Source organism: Lepidochelys kempii, chromosome 21, assembly GCF_965140285.1.
Source record: "Lepidochelys kempii isolate rLepKem1 chromosome 21, rLepKem1.hap1, whole genome shotgun sequence".
Classification (NCBI taxonomy): domain Eukaryota; kingdom Metazoa; phylum Chordata; order Testudines; family Cheloniidae; genus Lepidochelys; species Lepidochelys kempii.
In genome coordinates, this window is record NC_136400.1 from 11339709 (window position 1) to 11363347 (window position 23639).

The window sequence follows — 23639 nt, forward strand, 5'->3', positions numbered from 1 at the left end:
AAGTATCAAGATGAGCCGATGTCCCCCTGGAAGATCCCTGCGTACCCCAGGGGGACACGTACCCCCCTGGCTGAGATTGAGACCTGCTGCTCTAACAGACTCATTGCCCCCAGCTCATTCCCTACCCAGCATGCTTTGCTCACAGCCTACAAGTCCCATGATCCTCCTGGCATAGTTTCCTCGCTGACATTTCCGGCTTTGCCTGGTCCTGAGCGCCCGCCAGGGGGCGCCGGGCCTCCTCCTCCAAGGGGAGGGGGGGGCGGAACGGGCTTGGGCCGTTGCTGTGGCGATATGCTAATATAGCCCAGGCGCTGCTGATTGGCTGGATGGGGCTGGGTACCTGGTGGCGTCAGGGCGGATGCGTGTGACGTATTGACGGGGGGGTGGGGCTAGGGGGAAAAGTTCTGGGCTGAGCTGGAGCTTGACGGGGGGCGGGTTGGAGCCTCCGCGTTGGCAGCAGGTGAGGGGGGGGGGAAGGGACCTCCCCCGGGAACCCTCTGTCCTGAGCCCCACTGCGGGGAGGGGTCCCCTCTGCCGACACCCCCGCCCCCAGCCCTGTCCCCGGGGGAGGATCCCCCTCTGCCCGCCGCCCCCCCCAGCCCTGTCTCCGGGGGGGGTCCCCCTCTGCCCGCCGCCCCCCCCCCAGCCCTGTCCCCGGGGGGGGTCCCCCTCTGCCCGCCGCCCCCCCCCAGCCCTGTCTCCGGGGGGGGTCCCCCTCTGCCCGCCGCCCCCCCCCAGCCCTGTCTCCGGGGGGGGGTCCCCCTCTGCCCGCCGCCCCCCCCCAGCCCTGTCTCCGGGGGGGGGGGTCCCCCTCTGCCCGCCGCCCCCCCCCAGCCCTGTCTCCGGGGGGGGGGTCCCCCTCTGCCCGCCGCCCCCCCCCCCAGCCCTGTCTCCGGGGGGGGGGGTCCCCCTCTGCCCGCCGCCCCCCCCCCAGCCCTGTCTCCGGGGGGGGGGTCCCCCTCTGCCCGCCGCCCCCCCCCCAGCCCTGTCTCCGGGGGGGGGGTCCCCCTCTGCCCGCCGCCCCCCCCCCCAGCCCTGTCTCCGGGGGGGGGGTCCCCCTCTGCCCGCCGCCCCCCCCCCAGCCCTGTCTCCGGGGGGGGGGTCCCCCTCTGCCCGCCGCCCCCCCCCCAGCCCTGTCTCCGGGGGGGGGGTCCCCCTCTGCCCGCCGCCCCCCCCCAGCCCTGTCTCCGGGGGGGGGGGGTCCCCCTCTGCCCGCCGCCCCCCCCCAGCCCTGTCTCCGGGGGGGGGGTCCCCCCCTCTGCCCGCCGCCCCCCCCCCAGCCCTGTCTCCGGGGGGGGGGGGTCCCCCTCTGCCCGCCGCCCCCATCCCCTTCCCAGGGGACCCCTCTGCCCCCAGCCCTCTGTCTGCGGGGGCCCTCTGTCTGCCAGTCCCTTCCCGGGGGGGGACCCCTCTGCCTCCAACCCTGTCTCTGGGGGACCCCTCTGCCAGCTGCCCCCAGCCCCTCTCTGTCTGCAGCCGACCCCCTGCCCCGGGAGTAAGGGGGGAGGGGGAACCTCTCTGTCTGCAGCTCCCAGCGTTCTCCTGCTGTTCTCTCTCAAGCAGGAGTGTGAGGGAAGTGGGCCTGTCTCCGGTAATGGGGCGTTGAAAGGCAGGTGGAGGGTCTGAAGCGAGTGTCATCTCAGGTACAAGGTGCTGGGGGGAGAGGTGTAACCAAGGAGGGATTCGTGGTCAGAGCAGGGAATGGGAGAAAGAGGGTGCCTGGGTTCTAGCCCGGCTCTGGGGCAAGGGTGTGATCTTGTGGCTTGAGTAGGAGACTGCGGACATAGGACTAGTAGGTTCCACTGGCTGGCTCAGTGACCTGCCACAAATCTCATTTCCTCTCTGTGCCTTGGTTTTCCTGTCTATAAACGGAGGGTGATGCTTCCTTATCTCTCTATTGTAGTCTCGAAGCACTGTAGAACTATGTATAGAGATCACACCGCCCACCTAGGACATACAGCCATGTCTGGGGTGGGATCCAGTAGAAATAGAGCAGCTGTGTATCAATGCTACATGGATGTTTAGGACAGCAAGTAAAGAATCTTGTATCTAGATGAAACTGCTTGTAGGTGAGGGCAGAAAAACAGCCCTTGCTTATTTCCCAGGTAGGCTGCAAGTTTTAATTGATTAATTATATGTTAAGTGCCTGGAGATTCTTGGATGGAAGACAAAGGAATGTAAAGATGCAAGACAGCCACCCAGCTTCCTAGATTAGAGACTGGTTTCTTTCACCCCTCACCTCCTTACTCGTTTATTGACTTAGGCTTGTTGCATCTTTTTTATTCCATGCTGACCAGCTCCCAACTCCTTGCTGCAACAGCTGACTCCTTTGTGATACAGTGTTTGGCTCTACCTCAGAACAAGAGAGCTTTCCCCATCCAAGTGTAATAGCCTCTTTCCCAAGCAGATTTCCTCCTGCCTGTCTGCTGTGGAAAGGGATGGTCAATCTGCCTTCCTGACCTTGCTGCTCTTTCGACAGCTGGTGCTGAGTGACTCCCCATCAGATCCTACAAAACTGCCCTCCTCACTTTCAGTGAGAAGATCTCAAAGCACTTCAGACAGTAGAGAATTAAGCCTTGTAACTTTGATGTAGGTGTGTAGTACTATCTATAGGTGGAGAAACTGCGGCAGAGAGAGGGGCTAGGACCTGCATCTCTTGATTCCAATCCTGTGCTTTAAGTGCACAACTGTTTTTCCTCGTTCTTATTATTAAGAAAGCCTGTCTCTTATTATTTTGTACGACTGTAGTTTAGTAGCTGAATTGCCTGTATTGACTCAGTCTGCCATGGCAGACTAAAACAACTTAGAGTGACCCTTTAACAGCCCATCTTGTCTGATCAGACAGGCACACAGGTGTAAATATCTTCCCCTCCAACTGCCGTGTCATGGGCAGAGCCCTTGTGAAAAGGGGCTGGCTAGACAGCCACGGAGGCTGAAGATCTCTTCTGTACTGTAAAGCAGGTAAGTGGGGACAGTAGCACAGCAGATTCTCCCCTGCCCCCGGGTTCCTGCCAACGTACATCAGCGCTGACCTGGAGGGATCGTCTTAGCATGGAAAGGGAATTCAGTCTCCAAGGGCCAAGTATCTCTTAGTCCCTTGTTGGTAGGGAGGCCAGTGGTGATGGTTCTTGTCACCATACACGTGTCCTTTAGAGGCTGGTCTGAGACCTGCCATCTTCATTTCCCATTGGCCTCAGGACAGCTGTCAGATAGTAATGATTTCTGGCCATTCCCCACTTGGATTTTTAATGGGTGGCCCTGATGTGACCCTCAATATCCTATTTCCAATTGCTGGAACCAGCTCATCCTTCTTGCGGGGCCTGTTTTCTTACCGACGCCTTCACTTTCTCACATCGGGTTGAAGGCCCCCAGATACAAATGTGCTGAAAGCTGGGTGAGTTTCTTCCTTAACAGTTTGAGCCTGTCAACCTCGAAGAATAGAGGAAGCTTTGGGAGGTGCTGCGATGTTCGCTGAGCTTTCTTTCATGCTCTGTTGAGTTGGTGCAGGTATCGCCTTGCACCAAGTGGTGATGGGGCATGTCCTGACATTGGGTTGAGAGCAGAGCAAGGTGAACTAATGACTTAATATTGGTTTTCAAACTTGTGTTTGTCTCTGTTGGCAGTTGGAGCTCGGACAGTGTCATAAGGTGTGTGCAGTCAGGGTGTGTCAGCACTCTCCTGTAGAGCTTTGTGTTACAGGGTCTAGGAAGGTTTTTACTGGTAGCAGAGATGAAGGAAGTGTACTTGAGTTCAAGGCACCTGGCTGTATGTGATTTATCTTACTACCCAGAAATAATAATAAATTTGCAGACTTGGACTTACAGTATAGTTGTTTTCCCTTTTGAGAGGAATATTCTGCAACCCTAATGTCCTGTTTACAAAGGCAATTTATTTTATGACAGGTTTCAGAGTAACAGCTGTGTTAGTCTGTGTTCGCAAAAAGAAAAAGAGTACTTGTGGCACCTTAGAGACTAACCAATTTATTTGAGCATAAGCTTTCGTGAGCTACAGCTCACTTCATCGGATGCATACTGTGGAAAGTGTAGAAGATCTTTGTGTCTATAATAAGATCTTCTACACTTTCCACAGTATGCATCCGATGAAGTGAGCTGTAGCTCACGAAAGCTTATGCTCAAATAAATTGGTTAGTCTCTAAGGTGCCACAAGTACTCCTTTTAATTTATTTTATGTAATTTTAGAATAGTTGCTAGAGCAGAGGATTGGGAATCAAGATTCCTGGATTCTCTTCATTGTTCTGCCACTGACTCACCCAGTGGCCAAAGGGCAAATTATAAGACTATAGAAATGTAGATCTGGCAGGGACCTTGAGATCACCTTGAAAAGTGAAATGATTCACAGAGAACACGTTCATGTCACCACTCTGTGCCTCAGTTTCCCCACCTGTAAGATGGGGATAATGCTTACAGGGAGATTGAGTCTTAATTACTATGTGCGAAGTACATTGAGATCCTTGCCTAAAAAATATTCTACACAAGTGTTAAGTACTGTAAATAGTTCACTAGTGCATGCACCACTGTCATGCATTGGATGGAGTCTGAACTACTGAACTACCTATTTAATGCCCTGTGCTGCTAATAGTTAATGGCAATTTGTGACCATATTATGTAGCATTCAAAGGTCTTTCAGACCGACCAAGCAATTGCTATCTTTCCTCTTTAAGCCAGCCCTGTCTTGATAACTGAAGTGGTTTATCTGCAGGCACTCAGGTAGCCTGTGGTTCTTCTAATACTGAAAGATGTCTTATTCTGAAATGGGGGCTTTCTCATTGGCATGGAGGAGCAGCTGAGCCCATATAATACTGGGAAGGGAACAAAGGTTCAAGATGCATCTATGTTCTTAGCATCTTTGTTTAATCTCAGTATTGGTTATGAAACCCAGTTATTCTGCATAACGGTGTGTTTAAAAATACGCCCTATTTTCTCTAAAAAGGAGTACTTGTGGCACCTTAGAGACTAACAAATGTATTTGAGCATAAGCTTTCGTGAGCTACAGAGCTGTAGCTCATGAAAGCTTATGCTCAAATACATTTGTTAGTCTCTAAGGTGCCACAAGTACTCCTTTTCTTTTTGCGAATACAGGCTAACACTGCTGCTACTCCGAAATCTATTTTCTCTAAGTCCCCTAGTTCTGAATTGTTTGTTAGCTGTTTTCTCCAGAACCTGGTAGCTTGTTGCTCCACGCTTCTATGCTTGGAGCTGTTTCCCTGTGTTTCGATGCTATTTTCCTGGTCATCAGAGAAGCCCCTAAGAGCCGTTTCTCTATTGAATCTGTGAGTTTTAGCAACTTGATTGCTCCAACTAGTCACTGGTAAGTGTAAATAGTCACCTGAAGAGTAGGATTAAGTATCGTTCTAATGCATAGATCTTCTCACCTCCCATACTGACAGGACACTCCCTCAGCACCTGGGCTAAGGAAACCCCTCCTAACATTTCTAAAAAGCGTCAGTGTCTTTAATACCAACTCTCTATGTTGTCCTCAAGGTCTAGTGTATTCAGGCTGTAGTTTCTTATAGTGTAAGTCAGTTGTGAAGGTCTAGTTGAGGGTCTTCCAACATTACGCTTGGTCTCAGACCAGTATTCTCTTGATATTTCAATTTCGAGGTCTATGACTTCTGCTGTTGGCAGCTGTACTACAATCCATAGAAACCACGAAAGAGTCTTTAATAAACGTCTGCGACTACTGAACAATTCTGTTCTTCTCAGGCTTTTGCCTTCCACAAGACCAGGGGCATTACCCTAGCGTTCAGTCTGAGCGTGCAGTAAGGGTGCGTATAAACTTCAGAGTGCATATAAACTTCAGAGTTGCAGTTCGATCCACTCCCATTCTTCCCGTGGCATAGAAATAGCTGGACTTCATGCACATTAGTGGAGATTTGTGTTATGTTGTTCTCTTGCAGTTTTCTTCAATATGCAGCTCTTTGTGGTGATATGGTAACTACGTGGTAGCTTTCACCAGCAGGCGAACAGTGACAGCAGCTCCAGAGAGGTAACCCTTCCCTTCATGTGCAATGTGGTTGACAAAGACTTTTGCCCTATTGGGTTTTTTAAAAACTCAGTGTAGGATAAATGTGTGAATTATCTTTAAGATCTGTTCCATGCGTTTTGGAGGTCTTATTAGTGTCTGCAGAATTTAAGCTTTCCCTCTTTCTTTAGTCCGTTTCTATCCTTATGTTTATGTAATTTTCTGACTGTGAACTTTATGGGGCTGCATAGACAGACAGCCTGTTCCCACTCATCTCTCAACTATAAGGAAGACAGGCTAAAAATTGTTAGCTGTTTTTAGTGACTGGAAGTTGAAGCTAGACTGGAAATAAGATGTAGATTTTAAACATGAGAGTAATTAACCATGTGAACAATGTACCCAGGGTTGTGGTAAATTCTCCATCACTTGTGATTTTTAAATCAAGATTGGATGCTTTTCTAAAAGACATGCACTAGTTAAGCAGTGATTATTTAGAGGGAGTTCTCTGGCCTGTATTATGCAGAAGGGTAGACTAGCTAATCACAATGCATCCCATCTGTCCTTAGAATCTATGAATTTCACTGCATTTTAACAGAAACATCAGCTGTTCTGAGATTGTGGGTGGGGCCTGGGGATGTAGAAAGAGCTTAGATAAACTGCTATGACTGTTTTTCCATCACTCCGACTACTGCGTATATTCTTATGTAACTGTCTCCTTTACATGAGACAAAAACAACTGAGTTAACTGCAGAGATGAAATGCGGTTTGTTAGGACATCATGGGACATGTGCTCTGAGAACTGTTGTTGTTTTCCCTAGGCTTCTGAGTTGGCACACAAAGTACAACACAGTCACATGGGAACCAAAACGTTGTGTGTAGGCTTGATTTCTTTCTGCCACAGCGCACATCATAGTAACTTAGCTGAACGGGCTGCTGTTTGCTAGTGCACACACTTTAGGAAAACTCACATTTTATTTTACATCTGTTTCTGCTGGGGTTTTTTTAAGCATTCAAGACATGAGCCTTGAAACATGTTTATAGCATGTGGAAAAGATTTTGTAATGATCCTGTATGAGGCTTTGTTGATCATAAAGCCATTGTTATACAAAATAGCTTATTGATGTTCACTGGTATCCTTTTTCTAGGACGCTGCTTAGGATTTCTTGTTGACAAAACTGTGTGTTTATACAGTACATCTGTTATGCTATGGGAAGTGTATATTCTGTGGCTTTAGAATTATGGATTGGAAATCTGCATTCTTAGAGACCAAGCGACTAGCAGTAAAGGAGATAAGTGGAGGCCTTTACTCAGCAGATCCAACTGCAGTTACCTTCTCTGTGAAATTCTTTAAATTGGGAAGGAGGAGGTCCTAGCATTCAGGACTGAGAGATCATTCTGATGCCAATGAAACTCTGCCTTGTTCTGAATGCAGAACTGTGAGGGGCTTGGTTTGATTTGTGATTTGGATTGTTGTCTACCCAGGTCCAGCAGAGCAGCAAGCTTGCTGAAGTTCAAGCCACAGGTTGGAGAGATCCTTGGCTAGGTATATAGCCAATTCATTGTAAGGTACTTAACAGCAGTGTGCTCTTCTACAAATTAAATGTTCAAAAATGACTTGCCCTTCTTGCAATAAGCTCTTAAAATCTTGGGAGTCATGGAAGAGCAGTAACAACTTCTAGAGCTAAGGATTAGCAGAGATGTCTAAGAGTTGATTTTTTTCAAAGAGCTCTAAAATGCACTGGTAGATTACTTCCAAAATTCCTGTGCCACACCAGGATTCTGGGTAGAGTTAGTAGTATGAATTTGGGACCTTTGGGTCAAGGGACTATGAAATACGCCTCCCTCAATGACTTGATTGTAATGTGGGTCTGTGCGGTACTGCTGAGAGCAAGAAAGAGATTGCAAGGCAGAGAGGTGGGAGGCTGGAAGAGCATGTCAGTTTCAAGACCACTTTTCAAAATGCTGTAAAACATTTGCGTGAAGAGTGGCTGGGAACGTGGTATGCCACTTGAGGGCCTGGAGAACAGTTTGTGGGATGAACTTGAGGGCATTTGGTCAGGCATGTTCCTGAGGTACAGCATCTCCCAACCCTCTCCAAATCATTTAGTCAGTGAGATACTGACCCACACGCTGTACCAGTAACAGATGTCTGGAAGTTAATTGCTGGTGGCAGAGTGAGGGAAGGGGCAGGAGGCCTGCCGTGAATTATAATGTGTCTCTAGATACTGCGTTGTGCCCATGTTTTCTGGGCTCCTGGGTAGCGATAACTGAGTGGGATGTCTGTATTATGTGGGAAGTATCACCTTAATTCTGCATGTTCTGGCTTGCCAATGCTTGTGTTTTGGCAACTCACATTCTTGAGGAGACCAGGGCAGTGCTGGAACTCCATGTTAACAAAGCTTCTCTAGGTGTGATGGGGATGGTAGGTGGCTTATGGAGATTTTCACCTCTTGTCTTTTGTGTGCATTTGGCTCAGGTTGTGAGACCATGAAAGCTGTTACCACGTGGTGACTGACATGTGATGCAAGTCAGATGAGTATGTGGATTCACTGTAGTTGTAGTAGATGCTGACAGAGCAGTTGGCACTAATTGATATCCTTGTTGGCATTAGCATCTTTGACAGAGATTTATTGTCTGGTTTCAGCAAAGAACTGGGAGTCGGAGCTCTTGGGTTCTACTCTGAGCCCTGCCACTGAATTCCTGTGTGACCTTGGACAAGGCACTTAACAGCTCTGTGCCTCCATTTCCCCATCTCCAGAATGGGGATAATACCTAAGTCGCAGGGACGTTGTGCGAGGTTTTACCAAGTGCTCTGTGCTTCTGGAAGGTGTCGTAGAAATTCAAACTGTCAGGAGCATGGACAGCGATGAGAATGCCAAAGCTGCTTTTGCAGGAACAAGGTAACAGAAGAGCTGAAACTTTGGTCAAACAAAACCTCCACCCCTGTTTTAAAAATGGGGAAATCCCACTCCCCTAGACAGTGTTGGGAGAGAGACAGCAAGAAAACTGCCTTACCTTCAAGCTCCCTGAGAGAGGTTTTACACTAGTGCATTTAACAAAGTAGTTAAAAACCCTCTCAGAAAGCTTTATAATTGGCTGTGCCCATATCCTTATGGCAAACGTTAATGTGCTTTTTCTCTCCTGTGGTTTGAATGGAGACTAAGTGAACACTGTGGTTTTGTTCTAACAATTTCAGTCTGTACATTCCCTGGCCCTGCTAAATCCTCTTTCTTTGGGCACAGGCATAATCAATCCATGTCAGCAGAGCCCTGAGAATGGGGTTTACCTGCTGTTGCACAGGGTATTTTGGTAGGGTCTACAAAATCAACAGCCGTTTTTGGTGAGATGAGCGTAATCTCAATAAAATCTGCAGTCTGAAGGATTTCCTCATTTGCAAATGAATGCATAGGACCTAAAATTGGAACTGTTAGGTTAGCTGCTGCAGCAGAGGCCAGGAGAGAGGGACGTATCTGTAGGAAGGGAAAAGGAGTAGCCTTACCTTACAGGATTTTGTTGGCCCACACAACAATGGTGACTGTTAGTGCAAATGTCTTTGGGACTTGCTGGTGAGTGGATAAAATTGCCTGGTTTGCTCCTGTAACTGATGAAACCGGCTCAGTGAGGTCAAAAATACACAGTTTAAAAGCTCTTAAAATGGTAACTGCCTTGGGCTTGTGAACTAGTTTTTACTGGGCTGTTCTGGGGCCTGCTTCTGAGCGTCGCTGTCCACCTACATCTACAGTCCTAGGGAAATGCCGGCACTCAACACCCTCAGGATCTAGCGTGTGTTTAGAGAGGAAGAATGGGCATCAGGACTCTGCCTATGTTCTATTCCAAGCTCTGCTCCTTTGGCCTAGACTCTTGTCTGCAGCTCAGTTTTCCCCATCTGCAAAATGGGGATAATGTGGAGCTAAGACTCAAGAAGCTCTTTGAGATGCTTGGGTGAGAGGGTCTTCAGAAATGCAGGGTGGTATTGTTATTGGACAGCACTTGCTGGGGATGAGTTAGCGAGTGCCATGCTCGAAGTCCGACCCAAACTGTGGCACCGAGCATGGCGGTTTGTTTCACTCACCACTTCCCAGCTTTTCCGTTCAACGACCTTGCTGCACTTGTCGTGCTCTGAGTCCCCTGTTTGCCTCAAGAAATGTTGCGGCTTTGCTTACTCACACCTCTCCGTCTTGTTCTATAATTACTGATCTTGAAACCAGATCCTTTCACGTGGTCCATTCGGATCTGTGAGGACAAGAGGATTGTAAGCAAGCAAATGCCTTGGAATAACACATGAGGGGCCTGCAGGAACTTCAGAAAGCTTGTTCGGTTCAAAATATCAGTTTCGTTGTACTCCTGGAGCTCCTTAGCACCCCTCTTCCCTTCGCCTCCCCCAAGACTTTAGGGAGAGGCAGGCATACATACAGTCCTCAATAGGTCTCATTGCTGCCCTCTCCAAGAGGACTACAGTGGAATTGCATCGTACGCACATTTAACTTACACGAATTCAACTGTATGCGCTTGGCAAAAAAAAAAAAGAAAAATAACAAGATACCTGTAAATTGTGCGGGCGATTCTGCCCACCATTCCACTCAATGAGCATATGCCCCAGAGTGAGCGTTAGATGGGAGATGTGAATCTGCTGTTCCCTCAGTCAGTCTCAGTTCCCGTGTGCCTCTCATAGTGTGAGCATCTTACCGCACTGAGTGTGATTCTAGTGTTTAAAGATACTGTATGGATTTTTCGTACAACATGGCCTCTAAACGCCAGCCAATTACTTCATCTGGTGCTCAACCAAAGAAACCGCGATCTGCTCCAATGCTGGAGGAAAAACTGGCTGTGTTGGACTTATTGAGAGACGGTATGTAGCGCGTAAATATGGCTGCAACGAATCTAACATCCGTGCCATCAAGATTCGAGAGAGAGAAATTAGTCAAGCCGTGGCATCAAGTGCTCCAGTAACTGCTAAGGTGACGAGCCAGGTGCGTGATAAGACTTCAGTGAAGCCTGAAAAGGCATTAAACTTATGGCTGGAAGACATGAAGTGTAAACGTGTGGCTATCAATGGCAACACGTTGCGAGAAAAGGCTCTTAGCCTCTACGCACTGTTCAAACCTGCTGCCGAAGAGGGTAATTTTGACTATACGCGATTTTTGCCTTACGCGCTGACTTTAGAACCTAACCCCACGTAAGATGTGACTCCACTGTATAGCTTAAAGTATGGTTGCTAAAATTTGTAAAGCACTTTCAATATGTGAAATAGCATAATCGGGGCTGGGGATTTATGTGGATAGGTGAGGGAGAGGCAGAGACTTGCCTTTGTCTAGCGGTCTAAGCAGAGGGCTGGGAACCAGGAACCCATGAATTCTAATCCTATTTCTGACACCAACACTTTCTGAAGCCTCCACAGGCAAATCATGGAAGGTTTCTGTGTCATGATCCCCCCTCCCCCACCTTAGGAGTGAGGGGAGGGCTCATTAACGTTTGCAAAGCGCTACTTATAAAGTTGCGAATGTCTTATTCTTATGGGTGTTGTAAAACTGCTGTCACTTGGAGCTCTGTGGGATGCTAGCCCTGTGACGGTGAGCTCAATCCCATATTGTCGTCGTCAAGTCCAGCGGGGAGGGCATGTTGCTTTTTTGACTCGCTGACTAGCACTGTTGGTCATACGCAGTGTGGGGTGTACTTCAGTTTGTGAACAGCCGCTGTACAGAGGTTCTCTGCCTTGCTGCTAGTGCAGTCGTAGGTAGAACAGGTAGGAAGCACTGGAGAGACAGTGCAACCAGCTGGATCCCTTGGCTGCCTGTGCATTCCAGCACCTCCAACTAGACGGGAGCTGCCTGACCGTGCCATGGAATTACTAGGGGACTGTTCCATCAGCACAGTTAATGGAAGATCTTCTACAACATTGATATTTCTCTTTATTTTCAAACACTGTTAAGAACCCTGGTGCCTCTAGTCCAGGGGTTCTCAACTTTTTTCTCTTCGAGGCCCCCCTCGACATGCTATAAAAACTCCAGGGCCCAGAGGGGCCTTGGGCATAGGTGTAGTTTGACTTCTATTGTGGGGCGGGGCTTGAACCACCTCCACATGGTGGGGTCCAGGGAGGGAGTGCCGCCTCCACCCCCTGACTCACCTCAGCCGGCCACCCAGCGTGTCTGTGTCGGGGGGTGGGGGGGTGCAACCAAAAATTATAACTCAAAGGTGGGGGGCTTAGCTCAGAAAATTTGAAAACAGGGAGGGGGTAGCTGGGGCTGTGTGCACCCAGAGAGCGGCTGTGGGTGCAGGGATGGGGGGGCTAGGGGCTATATTTGGGCAGGGGGTAGCTCAGGGTGTAGGGAGAGGGGTATCAGGGAGTGTGTGCTGGGAGGACGTCCCTGTTCCCGGAGGGGTCTGCCAGCCACGGAGCTGGGGCTCCCAACCCAAGGGGATTCTTACTGGTCGCCTCTGCAGGAGCAAAGGGGGCTGGGAGACGAGGAGCAGCTTCAACCTGGGGCACCAGCAGGAGAGGAGGACATGCTGCTGCTGTCTGCTCCATGGCAGCAGCTTCCCCTCGCTACCTGGCTCCAGCTTCCCGCCTCCGACCTTGCCAGGGAGCGGGGAGAGGAGAGGGGGGTGGAGCTGCCCCCGGGACTGTTGTGATCTTGTGCTGCAGTTTTGGTGCAGGGGGAATGCCCTCCATGTCCCCAGTGCTGCCCTTGGGCTCAGGGGGTGCTGGGGATTGGAGCTTCACCCCTGCGCTTCCCGGCTTCAGCCCCATGGTGGTGGGGGCACTGAGGACTGGGGCTTCAGCTGCGGGGCACTGCGGGCCCCTTGAAAGGGATCGCAGACCCTTAGGGGACCGCAGACCCCCGGTTGAGAACTGCTGCTCTAGTCGAACGCCTCTTGGCAATGTCTCGCTTATTCTGGATATTCCGGCTGTGTGCCAGTGAGACAGAACTGCCCAAACTTTCCCTCCCGTCCCTTTTTCACTGGCTGCTCGTGTGGCCATGCTCCTCATTGTGAGCAATGTTGTCAAGCGCAAATACAAGAAGCAGCGAGGCTAATATTTAAACTGTATAACTGCGAACAATGGTCCAAGGAACACTACTCTGTGTTTATAAAGAGGGAGGAGTCTGTGTTGCTGGCGTTGCTATCTGGTGGATCAAGGGACAGGGAGCAGGGACTCTTGGTGTCTATTCTTGTGACCACACTAGCTTTCTTCTTGCCCTTGGGCAAGTCTCATAGCTACCCTGTGTGTAATTTGGGAATAAACAATAACATTTGGAAATGATTTACCCCCTTGCATTTTCAAAACTCTGCCACTATTAACTAACCCTCCCCTCTCCCCAGTAGAGCAGCGCTCTCCTCACTTTTCACACAGAGAAGTGAGGTGACTTGCTTTTGCACCTGGCCATGCTGCAGGAGGTTGGATAAGAACTTGGAAGTGCTGGATTTCTCACTCTTTGCTTGCTCCATTCACCCACTGATACCGCTCTTTGTAACAGGGGTGTTGTGAAGCTCCCTTTGTTACTGAAGTTGAGTTCCTGGGATGGAAAGTGTTTAGAGATGGACAAGGGGAAATACTAGTCTTTTCTAGTAACCGCCGTCTCAAGATCTCACAGCATTTTACACTCCTACATTTCCCCTCCCTAGGGTTAATTTATTATGATTTCACAATTGCAGTGGGGACTTCTAGCCTTGGCTGTAACCGAGGGAATGCTTGGACTGGCAAAGCTCTTTTAACTGCAAGGCAAAAAAGTAACTTCTGGCAAGTAGTGCCGTGGAATGTGTTTCTCCTGTCTAGGATTGTGAGTCCAAGAAGTCTTTTCTTCCCTCCTGCCAGCCCAGGAAACTCATTCAAGAGAAGAGAGCAAAGAGCCCTTGCAGGAACCTGTCCACTAGCTTCTCTCAGCCTGGATGGAAATGTGGCGTCAGGGCCTTGGTGCCCACACCAGTTCTGCTGTGAGGGAGGAGAGGATCCAGCATGTTTTGCAGCTTTTCAAAGGAGTCTTTCAGGAAGTGGGTGAATTTTAAATAAAATAAAGCAAAACGTACATCTGATCTGTGACTCGCCGTGGGTAGTATCTGGTCTGAGTGAGTGAGGAAAGCTCCCTGTGCCCCATCGTCAAATGTGTCTGAATAATTGGCAGTAACATGATCATTGCAGTGTCGGCAGCTCCCTGCTTCTTCCTGTCTGGGCTCGTGCTTCACAGCAGCCAGATATAAACGTATCATAAAGCTGTACTGGGGAGAAGGTCAAAGAACTCGAGTGCACTTGTGGACAGAGAAGTGACTTTGCAGTTCCTTTGACATCCCCCCCCTCCCTCCCCGCAGTCTATATGTGTTCAGGGCAGATTGCTCTTTTGGTCACTCTGTGCAGAGGAACAGGTTTGAACACAAACTCGTATGCTCTTCTGAAACCCGTCAACGTCTGGGCATAAGTGTAGTGACCATGTGACAAATGCTGCATGTCTTTTTCTTTTTACAGTAACATTAAAGGGAGAAGGGTGTGGAGTTTTCTGGAACAAATGTCTCTTGTACACATCGTGGGATTTCTGCAGAGGCAGTGTTGTCTGGTGATTGGAACAGGTGACTGAGCGTTGGGGGCTGGGGTGCAAATATCAACTGTTAGTGCATGGTGTAAACTCCAGAAAAAGCTTGGAGCAGGGAGTTGGGAATTTCCTGAGTTCTAGCTCTGCTACTTACTCAGACTTGGGCAAGTCACTAGCGCGGTGATTTCCTTTGGAAAGGCGCTGAGCACCCGTGGCGCTCGTTGAAATCAGTAAGGGTTGTCAATGCTTGAGGTTTCTGAACATCAGACCATTAACCTTTCTGTGCACCGGTCTGTTCATCTGTAAGATGTGGATAATGCTGACCTACTTCCCAGGGGTCTGGTGAAACTCGCTTCCATAATGTAAATTGCTTTGAGAGTCCCTCAAGAAAAAATGCTATATGGATGTAAAGAATTCTTTTTCTTGGTGGGCTGTGTTTGGACGGAGAGATGTCAGCAACTATTTCTTAGCTCTTAAGTAGGGTATTAACATACCACCTCATAGCAAGTTATGCTGCTATTCGTAGGGTAGAGATGTAAGCAGTTTACAAAGTTTGAGCTTGATCTACAACCAAGTTCATTGCAGATTTTCAGACGCTTGTCTTGTCCAGTCCATTCTTTTAAATATCTGTGGTGTTATGAGCAAGAGAGAGCACCCAAAACTAGAATATCTTTGGCACTTACAACTTAAAATGTCCCAACAGATTCTTTTAAGGACTGAAACGTGACATGCCAAGTAAGCGTCATCTCTGGAGAGGGCTGTATAATGGAAATGCTGAGGGAAGGAACACTCAAGTGACTGCCACTCAAGTGCCCTCTGTTGCAACGTCCAACCTGCATTGCAGTGACTTCCAAGTAGGTGAAAGGGGTGAGGCATGCTAGACTCTGCTGAGAATTCATCTGATAACGAAGGCAGTGTTCTGGGCTTTCAGGACTGAAAGCCGACAAACGGCAGTTTTGTTTGTCCGGGCTGCTGTTTTGCACCTTCGTTACCTCTCCTGAGTCACTCTGTTAGCTTAAGGGAGTTTATTTGGCTTTTACAACTCTGTGTGCAGGGAGCAGTATATGTTAGCATGGTGTAAAGGTTTTACCAGCCTGGGGTGGACCCCTTATTCGATGGACTTCAAATCAGCATTAACAAGTGCCAGCCAAACCCTTTTTATTCCACCACACGCCGTTATGGACTCAGTACATGCCATGTGGTACAGAAACAACTCGCTAGCGCATCATCAAGGATCTACAACCTATCCTGAAGGACGACCCCTCACTCTCACGGACCTTGGGAGACAGGCCAGTCCTCGCTTACAGACAGCCTCCCAACCTGAAGCAAATACTCCCCAGCAACTACACACCACACAGCAAAAACATCAACCCAGGAACCAAACCCTACTACGCACCCCAGTGCCAACTGTGTCCACATATCTATTCAAGGGACACCATCATAGGACCTAATCACATCAGCCACACCATCAGGGGCTCATTCACCTGCACATCTACCAATGTGATATATGAGATCATGTGCCAGCAATGCCCCTCTGCCACGTACATTGGCCAAACCGGACAGTCTGTACGCAAAAGAATAAATGAACACAAATCAGACGTCAAGAATTATAACATTCATAAACCAGTCGAAGAACACTTCAATCTCTTAGGTCACTCGATTACAGACCTAAAAGTGGCAATACTTCAACAAAAAAACTTCAAAAACAGTCTCCAACGAGAGACTGCAGAACTGGAATTAATTTGCAAACTGGACACCATCAAATGAGGCCTGAATAAAGACTGAAAGTGGATGCGTCACTACAAAAAGTAATTTCCCCCTGCTGATACTCATGCCTTGTTGTCAACTGTTTGAAATGGGCCACCTTGATTATGTCTGCCTCTGTGGGGAACGGGGATAAGGAGGGACCTGGACTCTGACATGGAAAGCAGTACTGTGGACTTGCCAGGCACTGCATCTAACTTACGTATGCATTCTGTGAATGTCTGAATTGAAATAAATGCATACACCGTCAGGCTTGCACTCCTGGGTGGAAACTCGTTTGTGTTGGGGCCTGCCTCAGTGGGTGCAGAGAAACTGCCTGTTGGTCAAGTTCATCAGTACCAAAATGGTAACGGGAGGACGTCAGTCACTAATTGTCTTTACGTTTCCAGATAATATCGTCGTTATTACTAGCCCTTCCTTGCCCTCGTCACTATGTCCGCCGGCTTTCTGGCTTCCAGCACTTTGTGTGTACATGCCTATATGCATGTACCTTTCTCATGATGACTTGCTGATGCATTGGTTTAATCGTGGAGAGAAACTGGGACGTCACTCCATTCTTCCTCCTACGCTCGGACACAAGTGAAACGGGCACTTCCTCATTGAACTTCCAGCTACTGCGAACCTAGTCACAAGATCTGGATGCTCATGAACTGCGACCAGCCTTAAGACCACGTTTGTGAGCTGCAGTTACTAACTACCAGGGTGAGAGCTTAGTCCTATTTGAAGTCAATGAAGTCAGTTTTGCCATTCACGTCAGTGGGGTCAGGATTTCACCCTGGGTGTTGGAAACTGCATCCTCTATGTTGGAGTCCCTCAGACCTTTCTGAATAGGTTATTACTCTTTGGAGGTGGAGTCCCCCTTTAATGGGTGGCCAGCTGTGCATCAACGTCTCTTCTCTGTGTTTCATGCCCTGGGCACAGCTGCCTCAGGCTGTCTTTCTGCATGTTTACTCTCCTGTTAGCTGGCTCTGTTCCCTGTTTGCCCTCTGATTTACCCTTTTTGTCTTGTTCCTCCCTCTCCTTTCTCTGTACTGTTCGGGGTGGCGTAGGGGGTCCATGGGTGAGTTTGCATGTGCTATTGCAGCTTAGCTGAGAGAAGCTTGGGCCAGCAGGCTTCTGCCCGAGCCCGCAGCCTTGTACAAACAGGCGGCGCTCGGGGCTGCTGTGGAAGCAGGGAGAGAGGGTGGGTGGCTTTCGAGGATCCACCTACCCCTTTAACTACAGCTACAGGGGTCTATTTGAATGGCGGGGGGGGGAAGGGGAGGAAGGAGGCATGGCAGATCAGGGGTCACGTGACTTTTTCACCCCTTGCTATTTTAACTGTGGGTTTGTGTCCCCTTGCCCCCCCACCCCATCTCACAGGCTAAGAAACAGCTTTGAGTCTGATTCCTTTCTAAACTTCCCTGAGCCTCCCTAAGGAGTCTTGAGTTCAAGGCTCCTTGGAGATTGTGTGGCCTTCTCCTAACCTCTGCACCCCCACCCCCCCGTTTTATTACCATGCCCTTGTGTAGTTTATGTAAAATGGGTTTGTTCTGGTAGAGAGGAATCTCCCCCTGACTATGCAATACCCACCTCCCGGGCCTAGAATCCCCGTCTGCTGGTCGTGATACTGCAATGGGAGCATATTAGGGCTCCTTCCTTGTCCCCCCCCCACCCCCCCCAAGTTCTTTCCGATTGTGCTTTGTGTGCTCAGAAGCTAGACAGACAGACAGACACTAGCTTGACTGGGTGTCTGTTGTATGTAACTTTCTCCCTGGCTTTAATTATTCCCACTGGGAATAAGCAATCATGGGATGTTTCAGGTTCCCTAGTTAGCTGGGGCAGTGAAAAGCATGATAAAAATACCAGCGTTGCAGAAGTGAGCTGTTGGTGTGGCACACACCTCCCCTATCCAGGCAAGGAAGTAGAAGAGAGGACCGGTTTCGGTGTTGAACTGAGCCAGGTAAAACGTCCTCAAAGCCTGAACCCACATTGCAGTTCTTGGAGAGAGTAACTTACGCTGGAAAGAAACTGGAAGATGTGGGGGAGTAACTGGATTATATTTGCTGAAAATCTTTGTAATCCTAAACCCATGGTCCTATCAGCCAGCACCATCCTTTGTGCTTTGAAGGGATTTGTGTGTTAGGAGTTCATTCTGAATTTCATTCATTTTGTCCTACTGCCTTGGGACCATCTATATAAAGCATCTTTGGAGATGGAGACAATTGTCATCCGCTTGCTGGGTATTAAGGCTGCAAATGAACTTTCAGTGCGTGGTGGAAGATTCCAGTTCTGAAAGAAATGGAGAAGCTTGCTACTTTTCTCGATTTTAATTAAAGCGGACTTTGGCATCTTTTGCATGGCACTTCAAACCTTGTGCCTGAACCTTTCAAACTTGAGTGCCTAAAGTTAAGCATCTAAATCTGTATCTAGGTACCTAAATAAAAGTGACCTGAGTTTTCAGAGATGCCGAGCACCTGCACTGGGGCGCATGGCTGCTTAGCACCTCTGAAAATCAGGTGACTTATTTGGGTGTCCTACAGAAAATTGGTCTGTGATTCTGTAAAGCTGGCTGGAGAGGCAACTGAAAGGGGAGTGGTGGTTGTGCTTAGGGACCTTGGTTGGGATGGGGGCCCTGCTGTGTTAGGTGCTGTACAAACATAGAAGATGACCGTTCCTGCTCCAAAAAATTTACCCCAAGTTTTCTGTTGCTCAAATAAGTGAGAAGCCTATGGATTTTACCCCTTCCCTTGGGAGGTTGTTCCACGGAAGGGGTAAAAGGTCTCACCATTGGGAAGCTTCCCTGGTGTTCTGCCTACCTCTGGGCATCAGGGGCCCCTGTTGGCTCTTAAGATTAGGCCCTGTGTAATCAAACCCACATACCGAATGTCAGTCATCGGAGCAGGGCAGGCGCTGGGCCGTGTGGAGGCAGCTCTTGAAGTGTCATCATGTTTGTTTGTTAAGCCGCTTGTAACGAACACGCTTAAATATTTTCATGAAGCAACCTCTTCCTTAATGGGTTCACTACTGTGGCTTCGACTTGGTGCTGGGGAATGCGTCACGCTGACGGCCCTCTGGCCATGGGACAGGTATGGTATAGGCAGCAAGCTGCCCCCACGAGCCCATGACCTCGGGTTTTTGTGGTGCCATTTCTAGAGACGAAAAGGGACTTCAGCATCTTGATGGTTAGTTAGCCACCTAAGCTATGGTATTTGTGTTGTGGACACAATCCCCTGGGAACTATGTAATCCGAGTCTGTCTTTATCCTCATCACACCCCTGTTTGAGGCAGGGCGGTGCTATTAGCCCTGTTGTACAGGTGGGGAACTGAGGCACAAAGACACTAAGGGCATGTATACACTGCGGTAAAACACCCAGGCCTGGTCCGTGTCGGCTAACTTGGGCTCAGGCTGCAGGGCTGTGAAACTGAAGTGTAGACATTTGGGTTGGAGTCTGAGCTTGGGACCCCACAACGAAGGAGTGTCCCAGGCCTCAGGCTCCAGCCTGAGTCAGCTGACATGGGCCAGTCGCGGGTGTTTCGTTGCAGTGTAGACATATACCCTAAGAGGGACTTGCCCAAGGTCCCAAAGGGAGTCTGTGGTGGAGCAGGGAATTAAACCAGGGTCTCCTGAGTCCCAGGGTAGCATCCCAACCAGTAGGCCAACCTTCTCTATCACTAGCCTGAGCCTCACCAGTTCATTTTATAGAGACCACCAAGCAGCCAGCAGATCACTCTGTCACTCCCAGCTAGCAGCCTGGAGGCAAGTCCCCACTAACTGCACAGCCATGTAGAAGTCTGTTTTTTCTATGTTGTGCTCTGCGCGCCAATCATTCAAAACGTTTCACAGCTCTCACTCTGTCTTTGTGCCCCTGCTCCCCTCCACTTCCTTCACTTCATATTGATTGCTTCTCTGTTAACAGCTGCTTTCCTACTTACCGCGTTCGCTTTCCTTTGGGTGCTGTTTGGCTTTACTTTCAACCAGTAAAATTGCGGAGGTTCTTAAGTGTGTACTCCTTTCCAGTAAGAAATTAATCCCTATTTTTATCTCCTTCGTTAATTGTTTAGAATGCAGGGAAATGATGACCAGAAAATACAGGAGTATAAATAATACTGTGGAATTTCCACTGATCAGCTTAAAAAGCTCTTGGCTTTCGCTGATGGGCTAGAATAATACCATAATAGTATTACATAGACAGAGAATGCCTATAGGAGTGCTAGCTGGATCTCAAAGCACTCTTCGGGGGTGGGGTCAGGAACATTGTCCCCATTTTACAGGTTGGGGACATGAGGCATAGAGAAGGGAAGTGACTTCCCAAGATCACACAGCAGGTTATCGGCAGCGCGGGGCCTAGAACCAGGTTGTCTTAGCACTAAGCACATTACTGGGAGTAATTTACAACTTCCCCATAGGTTCCACCTCTAGGCTGGCAGTTCATATCCAGCCCCCACTGATAATGACCAAAATTATTCTCAGCTCATCAGTGGCCTTTATGAAAATGGTTTCATGGGTCTCAGGAGCCAGGTCCATATTACAAAAGCTGCCATTGCAACTGGCATTAATTGGCGGGTGAGAGACCAAGATCAGTGTGGGCTGTGAAGACTGATCTTTCTTCAAACCCAAAGAGATTGTGTCCCTCCCAGATGTGAAGTCCTGTAGGGAAGCAATGTGGGTTGAAGCTTGTAATATAATTTTCTCTACGTTTCCTGTGCTGTGGTTAAATAGTAGACTTCAGGCTTGTCAGTCCAACCCCTTTCACTATCATAACATTCACCCCCAAAAAAACCTTCAGGAATTTAGCTTGGCCTGTGTTGCTCTAGGCAAAACTGGCCCACTTAAAGCAATGGGTGAAGACGATGCTGTCCCTGATTCGGAGTCTAAGCAATGCCTAGCCAGAGCAGCCAGCCATCAGTGATGTGCAATATTATTTTACAGACTGCCAAAAGGTGTGAATTACTGCACGCCTAAAACACATCTGGAAGAATGTGGCAGTGTTGTTCCAATGGCAATGTACTGTGAAGATGACGACGCTAAAGGGAACGACGTAGATGTTCGGTTTAAAATAAGTCCTCTGTGCTTGCCCTCCCAGATGGATCCCAGAGACAAAAGGTAGCTAAGTAGAGGCTGAACAATGTGCTTGTGTGTGGGTTCCATTTGCTTCTCCTACGCAGACCTTTCCTCCCAGCCCCCCACCAGATGTTCCAGGCAACAGGATTTTCCTGAAGCTTGTGCATTCATTTATAGATAGATTGTGGGGGAGGGGTGTGTGTGTGTGTGTGTATATGTATACACACACATAATCTGTGTGTAGAGAGAGATAGGTATTAAAAAAAATTCCACTCCTTGCACACAAACTACGGTGAATAGTTTTCCCTCCGCATGCGCCACATCCTAGCCGGCGGGTGTGCCAACAATAACACCACATGTGAATGGTCCCTCAGTATTCTTGAGGAGGCACTGAAAGGAGGGGTCTGCACTTGTTTAAGACCATACACTACTCTGCCTCTCTGCACGGCTCCACCGTAAAGGAAAACGGGATAGTTATGCTTACCAGGAGCCTGGAATGGACCTTCCCCAGACGCTTGAAATGTATCGGTGCATAGTGCTAAATCCCCGGGTAGAGAGAGAGTTCAGACTTTGCAATCAAAGCACTCCTGCCTTCAGCATCTTGCAATTCCTAGATCAGGGGAACTCTCCCTGAACAGGGACTGCAGGGTCCGGAACTCCTGCCTGGGACTTGTGCTCCAAGTGCTGGCTCTCTACGTGATTCAGGCATCCTCTAGTTGGATTTGTGATCTTTCAACATCATCTTGGGATTCCTCTGTCTCACAGATCTTTCTCCTTCCACGTGAGCTGTGACCTGCCCCGTGCTGCGAGCTCTCATACAAATCAAAGGAGTTGGATGCAACCCACGTGCACCTGCAGTGGAAGAAGGGCAGTATGCGTGCACATGTGCACATCTCCCAGAAATGTGGGATGCGATGAGCTTGAGGATGGGACTGTCTTGTTTCCTTACTCCAAATGAATAATATGCCCAAGGCAATGATGGCATGGACCACGTACAGCGTGGCAGCATCATGGCAAGCTTGCTTCTACTGCCCTGCCAGTGTGTCTAATTCTGCTCTGGGAGGGTCACCACTATAGGGGTGGGGAGGTTCAGGCTCAATGGTCTGTCCAGTCCTTGGCTTCTCTGCCAAGGCTCTTGGCAAGGGGGGCTGATTGGTGCCAATTCCAGTGGTGGGCTTTTGTGGTATGGCCCCCTCTCACCTAGAACCTGGGCCAATATCCACCAACTCACTTCCCACAAGCCACCCCACTGCCAGCGGATGGCAGCCCGCTTTCAGGGCTTGTCTGTGCGCAGGAGTAGCACTGGTTTAACTTAAATGGGTTTAAAAAACCCAGTGTAGTTCAAGTGATGCGAAGCCGCCTGGGGACGCTCATTAATGGATGTAAATGGTTCTGTGGTTTAACTTACGCGTGTAAAGTTACTCACTCAGGCCAACTTGAGGTAAGGTTTCGATTGACTTGGGAGAGTCCGCATCCTGAGTCGCACCGATGTAACAAAATCGGTTTGAAAATGACACCTTCGCTAAAGCTGTGCAGCTTTGCATGTAGACCAGGCCTCTGTGGGTGTGGCACTGAGCCTCAGAAGGTGGGTCAATTGACTCGGAGTGTAGCCGCCTGGGCTCTGAGACCCTGCCCCCTTGTTTGGTCTCGGAGCCCGAGTTCCAGCCCCGCGGCCCAAGTCAGTTGACCCAGGCTAGCCATGGCCCTTGCGTGGGTCTTTGATCGCAATGTAGACGCACCCTGTCAATGTTGACATGGGCTGGAGAATGAATACGTTTGGGATACGGCGCCGATGTCCTGAAACGTCAGGGCTCAAGTTGGTTTTGACTTTGAGTTCTAGGACTTGACAAGAGGTGGGGAGTGGTGTTTGTGCACAGCCTAGCCAAGGGGACTAAGTACCCAAACCTTAGCTAATGGATGGAATGGGAGCGGTGGGGCTAATGGGGCGGTGGAAGAGGTACCTGACTCTGAGGTTTCTCTGTACGAATGACGCACGACTTACACTTTGTATAACTCTGTGACCATGAGGGTTTTTTTTTATCAACTGTATTGTGTGGCTAGAGCACATCTTAGCCCTTGCCCCAGTGTGTCTTGGGGAGGAGATGGGGGCGTCAGAGGGAAGGGAGGGCATGGGGAGGCGAGGAGCTAGTTTGCTAATCCTCCCAAAGGAAGGCTGGGATTAAGACACTAGCTGGACTGTACAGCAGATTTTGTCGCTGTTAGACTTTGTGGTGGAGCGCGGCTCGGCAGCTGCATGGAGCAATAGGAAAATATTTAAATGACTGATTTTTGGCAGAGCAAGGGGGGCCAGTTACAACATAAATGAA

General features: G+C 49.2%; 1 protein-coding gene across 6 annotated transcripts in view; it reads left to right on the forward strand.

Annotated features, from left to right (window-relative positions):
- Window positions 1-378: 378 nt before the first annotated feature.
- PPARD (peroxisome proliferator activated receptor delta) overlaps window positions 379-23639 on the forward strand; it is a 37781-nt gene continuing 14520 nt past the window's right edge. Inside the window, exons 1-4 of one of the 6 annotated variants that reach the window (XM_073319584.2) lie at window positions 402-460; window positions 14441-14541; window positions 15208-15358; window positions 21181-21354. The gene's annotated coding sequence lies outside the window, so the exon portion shown is untranslated. Of the gene's footprint in view, window positions 461-1563; window positions 1644-13454; window positions 13972-14440; window positions 14542-15207; window positions 15359-21180; window positions 21355-23639 lie in introns of those variants that run through there. The other 5 variants (XM_073319585.2, XM_078849841.1, XM_073319586.2 and 2 more) reach the window with 5 other exon arrangements.